General features: G+C 44.2%; 1 protein-coding gene across 3 annotated transcripts in view; it reads right to left on the reverse strand.

Annotated features, from left to right (window-relative positions):
• PIKFYVE (phosphoinositide kinase, FYVE-type zinc finger containing) overlaps positions 1-15,494 on the reverse strand; it is a 2,037,960-nt gene that overhangs the window by 1,878,248 nt on the left and 144,218 nt on the right. For all 3 annotated transcript variants that reach the window (XM_085648834.1, XM_085648836.1, XM_085648835.1), the window contains one exon: positions 1,140-1,181. The gene's annotated coding sequence lies outside the window, so the exon portion shown is untranslated. The remainder of the gene's footprint in view (positions 1-1,139; positions 1,182-15,494) is intronic.

Consider the following 15,494-nt stretch of genomic DNA (forward strand, 5'->3'; position numbering starts at 1 on the left):
GAAGGAGATGGGGGACTACAACTATATCACACAATGATTATGATGAAGTTGGCAGTATTAGCTATGTTAAAAGAGAATAGTATAATACCTGGCAGTTCTGGCAGAAGCTCCATTGTCAAACACAAGGGTGATAAATTACTAAATCGCTGTAGTGCTCAGTGTAACAACATATCCCCAAGTTATTACTATTCGTAAGAGCAATGTCATTGAAACAAAAGTAAAATTAGGGGAGGCACATCTGAACTGGTAATATCGGGATACATTCTGAATGTGTTTTAAAACAAAAACATTATCACAGTTAGAGTCCTTAGTGATGAATAAATTCTGAGACTTCATACTACCCTAAGACAATGATCGATGCCCAATATTTCCCCAAATATAAAATTTTAAAAAACTAAGAACTGTAAGGATTTGGCAAAAAGAAAAAAGTGAGTGTTGAACTTTAATTTTAACAGTGACCTAAACTTGAATTGTTTTTATTCTATTTTCATTTGCATAATGCAGAGCTCCACTGCCTACTTTCAAGCCAGATTTACTCTATGTACAAAATTACAATAAAATAATCAAATGTAGTAAAGGTTACAGCTGTAGCCAAGCAGAGAAAAACAACACATCCTTCGATCTCCATGCTTCTGTGTGGGAGCAGCAGTTGAGTCACTGCCACAAGACCGAAGCGAAGACATCTTTGTCCTATGAGCACTTGAAGAGTGAATCAGGAAATCCACCTATATAAGAGGGTGTGCAGCAATACAAAAACCGCTGCTCATGGAGACATTGGTAGAGTTTGGTATTATCAAGATATACTTCTGCACTCTGGAGTACCTTCCACGTAATTCTCGTTTGCTAATCTAAGGACAGAAAATGGACCGGGTGGGTGTCCATGGTGTTTCTAGTATTTAAGAGACCAAATCCTCTAGTAATTGATCTTTTCAGCTTATACTAGCACTGGCTACCAGCTGCATCAGACAAGAAGAACAGAAACAGAAAACCTGAGAATTTAAATCTTTATGTGATCCCTTTTATCTTTAATAACTATCCGAAAAGAAAGTATATTAATCACATGGCACTCTAAGGCATGTTAAATTAAATTATCAAGACTGTAACATAAAGACAGTAAAAGGGCTAGAAAATAAACTTACTTTGTATTCTTTAGTTAGGTTTGTTGTGTCTGAAATGGAAGCCTTAAAAGAAAAGTGAGAGAAAAACAAAAATCACAATGTTCAAGCAAATATATTGACAAGAAATAAATTACTAAGATAATGCAAAAGAAACAAAAACATTACATATGTTGGGTAAAAAAGTCTTTTGTAAAGACTAAAGAAAGGTCACGTATGATAAAAGACACACAGAAAATGGAATTTTAAGGGAAAGGCAAAAGGCAGCACAGACATAGCCAAGCTAAAAGCAAAGAGAAGTACGTACATTGTGTTCTTTGACTGATCTACTTTTATTCAATTGCAGTTACACAACACCAATGATTTAAATTTACAACAGGTGAATAGCTACAACGAAGAACTGAATATTAACATTTGGGCCCAATTTCCTCTTGAAGTCATAGGTTTTTCAGGCACATCATCAAAAATGAATATTTGCAATTACGTTTTAGAAAGAGCATTACTGGGATTAGAATCTGGAATCTCTGAGAAGTCACACATTTGACATTCTAAGCTCCACTTTTAATTAAAGATTCATCATCGAAATTGACACCAATAACCTGAGTTTTCATCCAATCTGAACACTTTCCTTCTTAAGAAAGTTAATGAAAAGCTGAACAGATTCTCAACTACCCATTCACAACCTTCTTGAGGCTTACCAAATTGGCTTCAGATATTGCTAGAGCACAGAAATGGCCCTTCTGCAAATGTGAATGATGCTCTCCACCTCCATGACTTAAGTAACTACTGACTACTTGGACCTCTTGGCAGCCTTTGAAACAGTGTACTACTGTGCTCTAATTAACATCCTAAAAGAACACATGGGCACTGAAGGTGAATCTTACACTGGTTAGATTAATATCTGTCAAACCAATTACAAATAGTTAAAAGGGAACTCTGTCTTGAAACAAGCAGTTCTACAGGGCTCAAGCCTTTCCCCAACCTTGTTTAATCTAGATGTCGAACCCCTTGGATTTTGAGTAACCCTGGAATACTACATCATCAATCTCCATATCTAGATAAATATGTCTTGCCTAAATGACATCCTCCAACTCTCCAACACCCTTGACAGGATTCAAAGGTGGATGGCCGAACACCACCTAAAACAAACTCAAAAACTGAATTTTTTCTAATCTCGCCAAACAAAATCTAACCTTGCTGGCCAAGAGTGGCTCGATTGGTCCTCTCGCCTAAATTTCAAAATAAACCATTGTGGAGGATGCCAAATCGCAGGGTTATATCCTTAACAATCACTTTAACCTTCCAAAGCATATCTCATCCACGACCAAGAGAGCGTGCCATCAGCTTAGACTGTTCTGGAACATCAGACAGGTCATTCCAACTAGAAAATAACAGATCCTTCACATTGAGTCCCATCATTTTCAATCTGGCAAGTCAAGACTAAGACAGCTGTTCCTACCTCAAACAAGATCTCCTCCGATCTCACAGTCCTTCATACAAGTCATGTTTTGAACACCTTCCAAACAATAGGTCATTATCAGTTAATATGTACTATTCATTTAATTACAGGAACATTCTTTTAAACCTAACAAAACAAAACTGTGTGCTGCACCATCCATAGGTGGTGTGAGCAGTAACCTTTGGGACAGTCACATTATCTTTTCTGACAGTAGAAGAAAAGAAAACTGCTCAGATGAGGAGCGCCACGGAAAGATGGCGGCACCTTAGTGCAGCTCTGCCGGCAAGGAGTCATGATCATCCAATAAGCCTGCAATCTGGAGGAAAAATAATGAATATGGTGTGATGAGGTGTAAATGTATGCTTTACTGGCAAAATTAGAGACCTGCTGCCGCGGAGCAGAACGGAATTCTACATGGCAGAGGGCCTGCATGCTGGGATGCAACCAACAAGATGGTGGGCCCTGGATTTGCGATGCAACAGCCGCTCCGCAGTAAGCCAGGGTCCAGCAACAGAGCGATGTCGAAGAGCCAACAGACTGGCTGCCAAATCAAAGTAAGCCCTACAATTTTTAACATACTGGCTCAGGCCAGGAAGAGGGCGTAAGCTGGCCTGGTAGTGCCCTAGGGACGGAAGCAGTGAAGACGCTGCAAACTGTGGCGGCCCGACAGGGGACCATCACGGACTGGGCCCGAGTTGCCCGCTGTGCGAGAAAGGCTGCGAAGAGCGGGCCTGTAGAATAAAGAGATGGACCTGCCAGTGAGCACTAACGGCGTAATAAAGTAAGAACTGCTGAACTTTTGAGTGTACTACCCCCACACAGCCCCAACCCCCCCCTATCCCTCCAACCCCCCCCCCCCCCAAAAAGAATCGATTTTGTGGGCAGTGAGAGGTGTGTGATTGAGCTGCGTGAGCTGCTGACAGCCTTGAGGCCCATCTGCGATGTACTAGAGACTCAGGGCCCATGAGACTCTGGCAGAGTGAAGCAAGTCGATATAGAGGGACCTGGTGAGCTATACCACTCCTCCAGCTGGTCTGCATGCCTGGAACTGCACAGCCCATCAGTAATTATGGCGAGAGCATGCTGCTGGCAGGCAACACTGGAGGGCTTTGTGTGACCTCACTGAAGTAGCACTCATCCATCCAGACATTTGCGCCAGAGTTCAGGCCTCTGGTAGCCGGTGACTGGACGGGACAGGACCCTGGAGGTGATACCTAAAATTGCACTGAATTCGCATGGAGGCCTGGAGCGCTGTCAGTCGCAGAGCAAGGCGACAGAAGGGCGAAAGCAGGGCTGGACTGGCCGTAGTGGGCACTGGGCATTTCCCCAGTGGGCCAGAAGGGTAGGGGCCGGTTTTGTGCCCGCAGGTTCTGTTTTTGTTACTGGGGGCCGATTTTGCAGCAGTGCAATATCAGCCCCCTGTTAGAAAAGCGGGAGCGGTGCTTTTTGCTAGTGCCCCATCCACCCCTCCCTCCCCCACTCTCTCTCAGGGCCACCTACTCTCTCAGGGCCAGTCGAGCAGCAACATGCCAGGGCTGGTTGCGGTTCCCAGTTCAGCCCTGGGCGAAAGTGGATATCCGTAGTGTGACATGTGCCCATAGTGACAACCTCCCACCCAAAGCACTCAATGGCTGCTTTGGGTCTGAAAGCGCCAATAACCCCCAACCATAAACTGGGCACCATGATCAATGGCCCCAATGGGGAAAACAGATACGTCTCAATCACAACTAACATTCAAGACTAGGAAAAGCACAAGGACCTCAACAGAAATGATGCCCAAGCAAAATTTGCGCATTACTGGTAACACCTTTGTGCAAACATGCCACACCTGGCATTTGAAGTGGGGGTGGGGGGGAACACACCCCTCCCACTTAAGATTAATTTTGACACTTAGACGCACGGACATACCACGCACAGAAATAAACACGATAAACTGCACAATATCCGCTTTGCTGGCTCTGGGAGTGAGAGCCCACAAACTTCCGCCTTACGCTCCTGCGCTCCCCCATGCCATCATCCAACTGTTTCAGTAACACAAGTGGCTGGGGCACTCTCTCAATTTAAACAAGTAAGGAGCGAGGTGAAGAATGATATATACTCGGAGGGAAAATGTATTGATGTAGGAAGGTAGGATCCTTCGGCATGGTTACCCCAACTTTCTTTTCCTGGTGCTATACTGTTTGAGTAGTCTGACTTGAATCCTGCTAATCAGGACTCCAGTCTCTCTGCTTCCTCCTCTAAATTGTTATGGTAAGTACTTAGGTAAATTCCAGATTGGATACTGGGTTACCCTTATCAGTCCCTAGTATATGGTACTAAGGTACCCAGAGCATAGGTACCCCAGAGGTCCCCCATAGGCTGAAGCATGTATTATGCCACCTATGGGAGACCCTTCGAACTATCTCTACAGGCCTGCCATTGCAGCCTGTGTAAGCTGGTGCTGGAAACACTTACGAAAGATATAAGTTTCCCTATATCAAAGGTCACTACACTTAAACCCTACAAGTCACCCCTATAGCAGGCCTTTTCAATCCTGAAGGCAGGGTGCTTGGTTCCAAGTGTAAGGGTGCCCCTGCATAAGCTGTAAGTGAGACAGACATATAACATATAGAGGGGCACTGCATCATTATGCAATGACCACCTCGAAACTGGCTGTAATGAACCCTGTTGTGTTTGGTATCAAACATGTTGGAATCATACCCCCTGTGCGAGTTATGATTCCAAGCACTGTAAATGCCCTACGTTAGGTCCTCACTGCCCCAGTTACCAGTCTCTAGACACGGATAGCACAACTTAGCTGCTACCGACCAGAGACACAATTCTGCCCACCTGCTGCTGAGCTAAGCTCGAGCAGGGGAAGGCAGAACAATAGGCATCCTGTCAGAGGGAGGTGTGACCACCTCACAGACAGGGCTTAGTGTATTGGGGCAGGGTGGGAGCGCTTGCCAGAGCCACATAGACTGCGTGCAGGGCACATTTAGAACCCTCCATGCATAGTCCAGCTCAAACTAGTTCAGGGAGCCGTTGACTCTCGCTTTCGAGCAAAACTGGACAAAGAGACACCTGTATCGTCCCAACCCTTTTCTTAGGGTATTTAAGGGCTTACCCGTGGGTGGGTCCCTGGATTCGTCGTGGGACATGATACAATTCAGACACCACTTCAACTTCGACAGTCTGGGCACTCTGGACTTCATTGGACTTTGCTCTGGGCATCAAGGCTGCAACTGGGAAGATTCATGCTGCTCCTGATCTCTTCGCTCTGGTCGTCTGCTACAACTTCCGTGCCTCTGCTCCATAAATTAACCCATCCAGGGCCTGTGGACGTCCAAGACACCTAAAGGAATCTCCCTTGAAGTGAAGGAATCACTTCCCTTCAATAGCAGGCACTGGAACCAAGCCGACCGGTCTGCTGATCCTAGGCTCCTACGGACTCCAAAAGGCTCCGCAACATAGGTGGTGGTCCTCCACATCCATCGAAGCCTGCCCTGTCTTCTCACAAAGTTTGAGGCCAGTATCCCTCGTCGGAGCCGCAGGAATTGAACTCCTGTGCACAGCGTCAACTTGCAGTTGCAAAGGCTTGTTGGCTTCCTTCCACCAAGATTTTCGGGCTCCAATCATCCCCAACCTCAAGCATCTCCAGCGACCAAGATTTTCATCCTCACCGCATTACTTCCTCTGTGGTCCTGTATCTTTGCCACTCCAGCGCCTTCGGCCTGTGGGTCCTCTTGAGGATCACTTTCGAATTCTTTAGGGCTCCCCCGATTGCTCGGGCCAGCCCTGACCCCCATCCTTATGGCGAGTCTCCTGGACCTTGCTGGTCCTGACATTGCACCTTCTTCTACTTCCACGTTGTTTGCAGTTGCCAAGGCTTGTTGGTGCTCCCTCCAGACACCGACCCCTCAACTCTAGACATCCGATGTGGGACTGCTTATGAACGCCTCCTGGCCTTCCACAGCATCCCCTGGTCCTCACAGCTGCAGTCTCAAGGGCACCGTCAACTCCCTTACAACACCCAACATTGGTGGGCTGTTGTCTTCCGTGCCTCCTGGTCACTTCAAAGTTGCATAGACTCTATCCCCTCTGCTTTCAGGTACTTCACGACTTGAATCCACCCTTGGGTTCCACCGGACACTTCACCTTCTCCAGCAGAGGCATCTTCCTGAAGTCCTCCACTGGGTTCAACGGTGGTTTCAGGCGCCATTTCACACGTATGCACCCGGCTCCCCTGGGGAAGGTATCCCGATTCCTAAAGGTAACCACGGGTGGAGTGGCTCTCCAACCTTCTGTATTTCACGGGGTTTCTTCAGGGTCCTCTAAGAAAGGGTCCTTCTTTAAAATTGCAACCGCAACTCACACTGATTTGTACGGAGAACGCGGTTGTATTCCTACACTACACACAACCTCAGTGGGGCTCCTAGATACTCACCTTGGGTGGTTCCTTGGGTCCCCAGCACTTCTACGTCCTCGGACTATTGTCTTGACTCGAGTCGTGGTTCGCATACCACTATTTTAGTATATGGTTTGGTCCTCCCTTGGTGCCCACTGTGTATTCTGTGCTACTTACCCGTTTCTATTGCAAAGTACTGTGTGCAGTGTGTATATCCCTGGCTAGGAGATATCTGCATGTGTTAGTGAGTATCTTAAAATAAATACATATTTTTATAAATACTCTGTGTGGTTCTTTTTCACTTCATCTATACCTACAAGATTGTGGTCTGGTAAAACCTGCTGCTTTACCCTCCTTCTAGACTAAGCCTGAAGGCTGCTCTCCACAGCTACCACTTAAAGAGCTTGCTAAGGTTGTCTAAGACCACTAAAATCTCCATAAGGGTTGCCTGGGTCAGTGCAAGGTGTCCACTTACGTAAGTGTACATCATATACTGAGCCAGCCTTTAATAATCGACCTCACAGATCTGACACACATATAGAATGAAACACCACATTTACATTCACATACTACTGTCTACAGCTATTCGGGGTCTATTTCTTTCATTCCCAGAGGAATCCCCCACTCCATGCACTCTACAGATACAGCTTACTAGCCACACGTGTAAACACTTGATCACTAGACTCTATAATGCGGCTCAGGAGGACAGACCACCGCAGCCAAACCTGGAGCAAAAGCACTGGAATACCTTAGAAACACCCTAAATGTTGGAAGACTTGAGTTTTTGCTGTACAATGACGGGGATGTTAACGTCTAACTGTAACCTACGCTTCATCCACTTCAAATACTTACAACAAATGTATTGCACACCTACCAGATTATTCAGATATGGGTTGAGTGGGATACACGATGCACAAGATGTGGGATGTTGTTTGCAGATTTCCTGCATCTGGCCTGGAACAGAGGCCCGGTTCAACAGTTCTGGATAAATGTAGTGCAGGACCTGAGATCCATGCTGCTAGATTTAGTGGATTGCACCCTCCAGATGTGCTTGCTGAGCCTCGTCAAGAAGCTGAAGCCTTAAGGGAGCAAGTTTGCAGCAGTGGCCCTATCATTAGCCAAGCGACGGGGCGAGCACTCTGCACCTAAATATAAACACTGGATGCTGGTCATGGTGCACTGTAGAAACAACCTGGAGATATATGCAGAGAAGCGGCCAGTATTCTCACGCCCTAGTGACATACGGGACCCTCAAACAGCTCATCTACTGGAAAACCCTGATGTAATCCCCAAAGATATGTAGTTGGTAGTTACGGCTGGGAGATGCGGAACACTGCAATTGTGGCATAAAATGCGATATTAATGTCACATAAGTGCATTGTGTGTAATAAATATGGGACAGCCGTTGACATGTTATTACTATATTGTTCAAAAAGCTGAAAATGAAGTAAAAATAATATTTTAAAAAACCCTGCTTAGATAAGGAGATACCTGGAGGGCAGCATGAAGCATCAGCTGCCCCTACAGCACGCTCTTGAAAAGTCAGTGATAAAAGTTACAGTACGCGCAACACAACTTTAACAAGCATTGGCATAGCCAATAGGTCTCGCCTTTGGGACCTTATAAGTGTTTAGCCATGCAACAGTTGATGTTGTTGCACCAAGAATACTGTGCTGCATAACTAAATACTTATAAGGTCCCAAAAGCGAGACCTATTGGCTATGCCAATGCTGGGTTTTTTAGGCTAGTGCCTAGACACCTCTGGGTAATGGAGTGCTTTATACATTTTATTTACATTTCATTTAATTTCAAATCTGGTGCTCTTGGATTTATAAGGTGGGAATGTGGTGGTGGCTTAGAGTTAATGGGAGAAAGCAAAATGTTCTGTAGTAATATTGAAGGTTATTGGGAGTGTTGCTTCCTGGCCTCATTGGTGGAGTGAAGGGGAAGAAATAAGACGTATGTCGTGTGCATATTTGACTTAGTGTATAGTTTGTGGTGTTAACTATCGGTGATATAGGTAGTATAAGATGTGTTGTAGTAGTGTAGGGGGTTGTGTGGGTGTATTTGTGAAGCGATGGTGTATGTAAGGCATCTAAGCGTACTTCAGGGGAGTGAAGGGTAGGTAGCAGTGTGTGGCAGGATGTTCTGTAGCCACCTGCCACTGGTGAAATGTGTAACATGGGATAGTGAAAGGGAGGAAGCCACAGGTGGAAGAGCAACAGGGAGTCCTGCTGTGAGTGGCGAATGAGTGACGTGGATGATTAAAATGTGAGGAACGTGCTATGGTTCTATGGAGTAGTGTAGAGCGTATGAAATGTGTTACGGGATGTAAAGTGTATGTAGTATAGGAGATGTTAAGAAACCTTCTCTCCCCCAATGTCCTTCTCCAGGCGAATGGTAATCCCATGACACCACCCTCTATTTTCCTAAAAGTGAATCTGTGTGCCATGCTTACATCAATGTGCACAATGCAGCAGGATGAACACCAATGGACAAAGACTTGTAGAGGGAGTAAATGCTTCTTATGCCGTAACTTCCTAGCCCACTCTTCTTACAGGAGTGCTGTACTTTAGTACTTATTAATGTTAAAGTGCCTTTGTTTATATTCATCCAAGAGAAGGAACGCTATGCCATCATTGGTAAGTTACATGCGGGGGAGCATCAGGCCCAGGAGTGGTGGACATCGACGAGAACCTGCTCTGGCAGATCATACAGAAGTTAATGATACAAACACATTAACACTTAAATGTTGTAAACATTTACATAAACAACCTAAATCAGAAAGAACTCTCCAGTTCAGTGGACACAGACCAAACTCTCCACGGATTTATCAGACCCTAAACTCAGCGGAATGATTGCTACCGTGATTTCTGACACAATGAATTTCCACAAAATAAAAGGTCTTAAGAAGTCCAAAAACTGTTGTCCAACATGCTTCCCCGACTCGTATAGATTTTTGGATCGAGGGGAGCAAGGTGGTAGTGACGTACGTAGGGTGACCACCTCTGCCTAGGCCATCACACAGTTTCCAGACCTGGATCTTCCTGTGATAGCCTAATGCATTCTGGGTATTGTTGTCCTTTTTTGCATCCATTTAACTAGGTAGATTAACACACCTGAATCCAGCGACTGTGAGGTTTAGGGTAGGGTGTGTAATGACTTGGAATGACGGGGTCACTTTGGCTGTAGCCCCGCACTTGAGCAAAGGGTGGAACAGACTGAGTGCCAGTGGACAAGGAATAAAAGGCAAGGGCACCCAGATCCTCTTATCTGCAGGTCATCTGAATGAGGACGTCTGTGCAGTATTGTGGGCAGACCTCTAGGAGAGTGGGGGGGGAGGGGCAGTCTCCTTTGATGTGCCTTTGTGGCAGCTTGGCTGCAACATATGGCCTTCCACTCTACGATTACTTAAATGGCGCCAGTAACACCATTGAGTGCTGTGGACCACAGGGAGGAGCGTTGTAAGAGCTTTGTGTGTGGTTCCTGGTACTTTAATCGTCGCGTGCAGCTCAGGTCTCTGGTGCCCCGGAAGTGCCGAGTGGCATTGTCACTAGCGGAGCAGTAGTGATTGCTGGAAGTCAGGGTTGTAGTAGCGCACAGGTTATGATTGCGTGCATAGCTGCAGGGGCAGAAGATTCCCCATCTCGCCACACGGCCAATAATTATCTATGACACATGAGAACCGGAGGGGCCTTGCTTCACGTTCTGCAATGGGCCCCAGTCATTTAACGTTACATCACTGCGCAGCCCTCGATTTGCCCTGCGTCATGAGGGCGGCATGAGCTCGGCTTAGTTTTGCTGTCAACAGTAGTAAACCAGAGCAGGGCTGTTTTTATTTTTACACACATTATAGGTGTAGGACTACATGTCACTACATTTTCTGAGTTCCTGAGACTTTTCAAGTTGTCAGAAGAGCATAGCTGGTTATTCCGTGCGGACTCTCATTGGCTGGGGTGTTCACGGAATCATCACAAATGTGGCTTGCTACCCACAGTGAGTTTGATTCGCGGAAGGATGATTAAGTGATTGGATAAAGAGCGACCAGGTGTTGGCTGAAGTGTGGTCCGGCGGCCATAAGGTATGGCTCATTATCCAGATGGGCTCTGATTGGCTGTGTGGTGTCGGGTGATCATGGCGGGCATATATATATTCATAGGGGCCGATTGGCAATGGATTGGTCAACTGACCGAGCGAGTTGCGGCTTGTCACTGCGTAGTGCCGTATGATTGGTACAGAAGTTTTCATGTGACCTCTGGGTTTTAATTAACTTTGTGTTTAAGAAGGGTAGGGAGTGTAGTGGATTTGTCGTTGTTAGGGAGTTTGCTGTTTCGATGTGTTTCATTTGGGGGTAATATTTGATTGTTTTAAGCGCTCGATGGGGTTTGAGAAGCATTTTTGGAGCGTTTTTTTTTAAAGATGTTCTCTTCTATTATGCTCTGTGGTAGTTCGGTGTTTCTTGTGTAAGTTATTTTATCGTCACAGTTCAGTTTAGAGGTTAGTTCTTTTGCTTTGCACCGTCGCCTGAAGAAACAAGCGCGCGCGCCTCGCGCAAGTAGAGGTGGGGGGGGGGGCTGGGGGAAGAGTGCAGCCGAAAGCAGGCAGCGTTTCCCTTGCGGGAGCGAGCGCGATAATTGCTAACACATGGCGCTGCTCGCTCCAGCAAGGGAATCGCCAGACGTGCATGCGTTGCCATTCAAAGCAATGCAACGCATGCACGTTTTTGCCTGCAAAACCAGATCGATTTCAAAAGGTCTTTTTCCTACGCAGCGCATGTGCGCTGCGTAGGCGAGACCTAAAAAGGAGACATGCACAAGCATGCAGGAGAGAAAAGTGGGGAGTTCAATTGTGGGCTCAGGAATGTGGGTTGAGAAGGCGTAGGGGTTTGTGAGGAGCTCGCAGGAGTAAAAAATAAAAAATTAAAAAGACTAAGCTAAAATTCAGCCAGAATAGAAAAAGAAAATAAAGGCTATTAAGATGCCTAAAATAAACCTAAATTAATAAAAAAAAGAAATTTTCAGTAAAACGATAACAAATGCAAAGCTTTTGCGAAAGACAGAGTAAAGTTAAATACTGTATCTTAATTGTTTGAAAAAGAATACAGGGGAGAGGTGTGGTGCAGCGGCCGGACCAGCTGACTCTGGTGCGCGGGGATCTCGGTTCGATCGCCGGCGGCAGCTCAGAATTATGTGACTCTGGGCAATAGCTCATTAAATCTCCTCAACCTTAAGAGGTGATCCGTTCGGGCTTTATAAATATGGATTGATTTATTTACAGTGCTCTAGAGTGTGACACTGTCATTCCTAAGAACATCACTGTAACGGTCACTGAGGGGCTTTTATAATGTGTTTCCCAGGAGACCCGCTATGTTTTCAATTAACAGGTGCCTTTTATTGACAAGACCGTGCACAACACAAATCGTAGATTCAATGGTTTTTTTTTTTGAGATTTCGATCTTACAGTGAGATCTACAATACATAAAATACAACAATGAATATAACTTTTTTTTAAAAAGCTAAAAAAATTAAACCTATTACAGCACATTTATTCATTGAAAGGACAATTTATCATCTCAATAACAGCTTTAGCAGTTGCAAGTCCATGTTTGGGTTTTAAAAATATGTTTGTAAACCTTAATCAGGACAGACAAATATAACATGTTAAATAGTCTGCATACCATTATAACAAAAGGTGCAAATTCTTTCCTCCTAGACTACCTTGTGCCATGCATCCTTCACACTTTTTATTTATTTATGAGTTTTATACAGGGCGAATTTGACGCAAAGGTATCAGATATCAGAGCACTTTATATATTAACACAAGAGCAATACAAGGAGGTACACAGAGAAAAAATAAAATATATAGTAACAGGTAAACATTTCAATCCACAAAGTATTATCCATCTTCTCCACGCCTGTTCCTGGTACCACATCAAATACACTTGGGGTACTGCTGCCTGACATGATTGAGTGATACACCGTTACCGAGATTTCGTGCTATATATAACCATATCATTCTCCATCAAACAGTTTCCCATAGCAAACTTTAAAAACTTTAAGTTAAACATAGCTCATAATCTCAATCTCCGATTTAGTCATAGAAAAGTGCAGAAGTACAGCTAAATTGTTAGTTATAAACGGACTGGCCTTAGTGGAGGGAAAAAGACATTCCATGGCCAGAAGACTTCTTAAAACTTTCTCTTGGCATGAAGGATACAATGATACTATCTCAGAATGGCGGCTAGTCCTCGTGCTCACCAATGCAAATTCTAGCCTTAGCGCTTCTATTAAGCCCATGGAATTTAAAGTGCAAATAGAGGAAGAATCTTCCCTTCCCCCCTTATCCATAAAGTGTCGTTATTTGATATTTATTGTCTCTGTAGTATAAAGAAGGGTTGACAGAATCTTCATTTTATATAGTTAGGAGACTCATAAAGTGCCTGTTACCTGTTGCTCCGAAAAGGTACATCAGTGCCTTTTTGTGAGCATATTCCTTATTAGATATGTGTGCTATATGTTCAGTATCTGTTAAATTTGCAGTCATCATTTTTCCAAGTAAGGATAAGACTTTACAACTTCTAATGCAGAACTATTATAGAACCACTTATATTTTGCATTGGTCCGACGCCCATTTTTACCGAACCTCATAATATTGGTTTTATTTATAGTAACCTTCAGGAACGGAGTGAAAATATGGAGACGTTTCTAGAGACCTACTAGTGTCAAGTCTAGAAGAAAGATTTTGTCCGCATAAAGCAAAGTCCCTAAATGATGGGAGCCCAGTTTTGGGGCATCACAGGCAGCCTTGCTCAGCACATTGGGCAGGTACACTATATATTGGGGAAAAAGAAGGGGTGCCAACAGGCATCCCTGCTTCAATCTATTACTGGTCGGAATTTTTGATGTCATACCACGCCTATCTCCTAACATAATATGACCCCAGGGAGAGCAATAATGAGTTTTAGGAGTGACCCACCCACCCTCCACCCATCCATCCTCTTCCCCTCCTCCCCTAAGGCATTCAACCTTTTCCAAAGGGTCAGACTGTCTACGTGGTCAACCGCAGGTGAAAAATCTATAAAAGCTGTGTAGATAGGCATTCCTCTTTGTATCACATATTTTTCCAGTAAGAGATGGATTGCCGTTATATTGTCCAAACCTGGGTGCGCCAAAGGAATAATAAGATTTTCCTCCACCCATTTAAGTAGATTAGATAAAACACATTTGGAAAAAAACATTCCTATGGCGTCCAACAGGGTGATCTAAATAAGTGGCCCATAAATCCAGGTCTAGCTTTATGACAGACCTCTTGCCCCAGTATTCCTAGCAACTTCAAGATAATCCAGAACTTCCTGTCTCGTTGAGAGCATAAGGGTAGCACAACTCCCAGCTGAACCCTCATCTAGGGACTCAATGACACTATTACTGGGTGTGAGTTCAAAGCATAGAGGGATATAATGTACTTTTGCCATTCTATGCTAGAAATATTATTAATCTTAGGTTTGGAGAAGGAGACCCTATATTCCCCTATGATTTTCAAGGCATTTAGATTTTTACATTTTATTCTTCTGTTATTTTTACCCGGACTCTTACCCATCGAGTTCTTCTTTTTAAGCGTCAAATCCACTTATTTCGTTCCTTAGAATAAAAGGTGTATTGTCTTCTTTGCAGATGATTAATGAACTTGCTAAAAACAGTTTATTAGAATTTTTGGAAATTGGGTTTCTTGCTTGGGTACCCTCTGAATTCAGTTATCCTTACTAGTTTTCCTCAAAAACGTTTCCAGGTAAACATCCTAATGATGGAAGATTCAGTAATTTTCCTTAATTCTACTGATAGTTACAGTTTCTTTCTTTGTCCATAAAACCCTCCCATTAACTATGCTAAGTAACACATAATCAATCTCGGGGACTGCCATGAATCCACATCCTCCAGTATCCCGTTAATGGTGAAAAGAAGAATACTGTGATCACTCAAAATATTCTTTATAGCCTTTATATCAGCTAGATATGGGAAAACCATATACGAGCTAAAAACATAGTGATTATCATTGCTGATTTTGCTTTTATATGGGTAACATGAGCTGTGATAACACCCTGTATTCTCCCATTAAGGACTATTAAGTCATGTTCCCTACGAGCTCTCAGAAGCAGGGAACCTCTTTTATTTGTCCTGGAGGAGGTGGGGGAACATGATGGCCAGGATATGAACAGCCTCTTCCGGTTCTTTGTCCGCTATGAGAGCAAGAGAATAATTAGAGAGTTGCATTTAGAGCTCCTGTTATTAGGACCTTGGTGATACCCACTTCAAACATAATCATGTTGATATAACAAAATAACTCACTTAACAAATGAGTATTTTCTTGTCCTGGAGAAATATAAAGATTAACCAAAATAAAGGAAAAAACGGAATGGTGCCCCGAATTCTGCACTGGAAATAAATACAACGTAACAGTTTTGATTGTATGGAGTTTTATATAGCGCAAACTTGACCCGAAGGAATCGGGTATCAGAGCGCCTTACATAGCACCAGTT

Source organism: Triturus cristatus, chromosome 3_2, assembly GCF_964204655.1.
Source record: "Triturus cristatus chromosome 3_2, aTriCri1.1, whole genome shotgun sequence".
Lineage (NCBI taxonomy): Eukaryota > Metazoa > Chordata > Amphibia > Caudata > Salamandridae > Triturus > Triturus cristatus.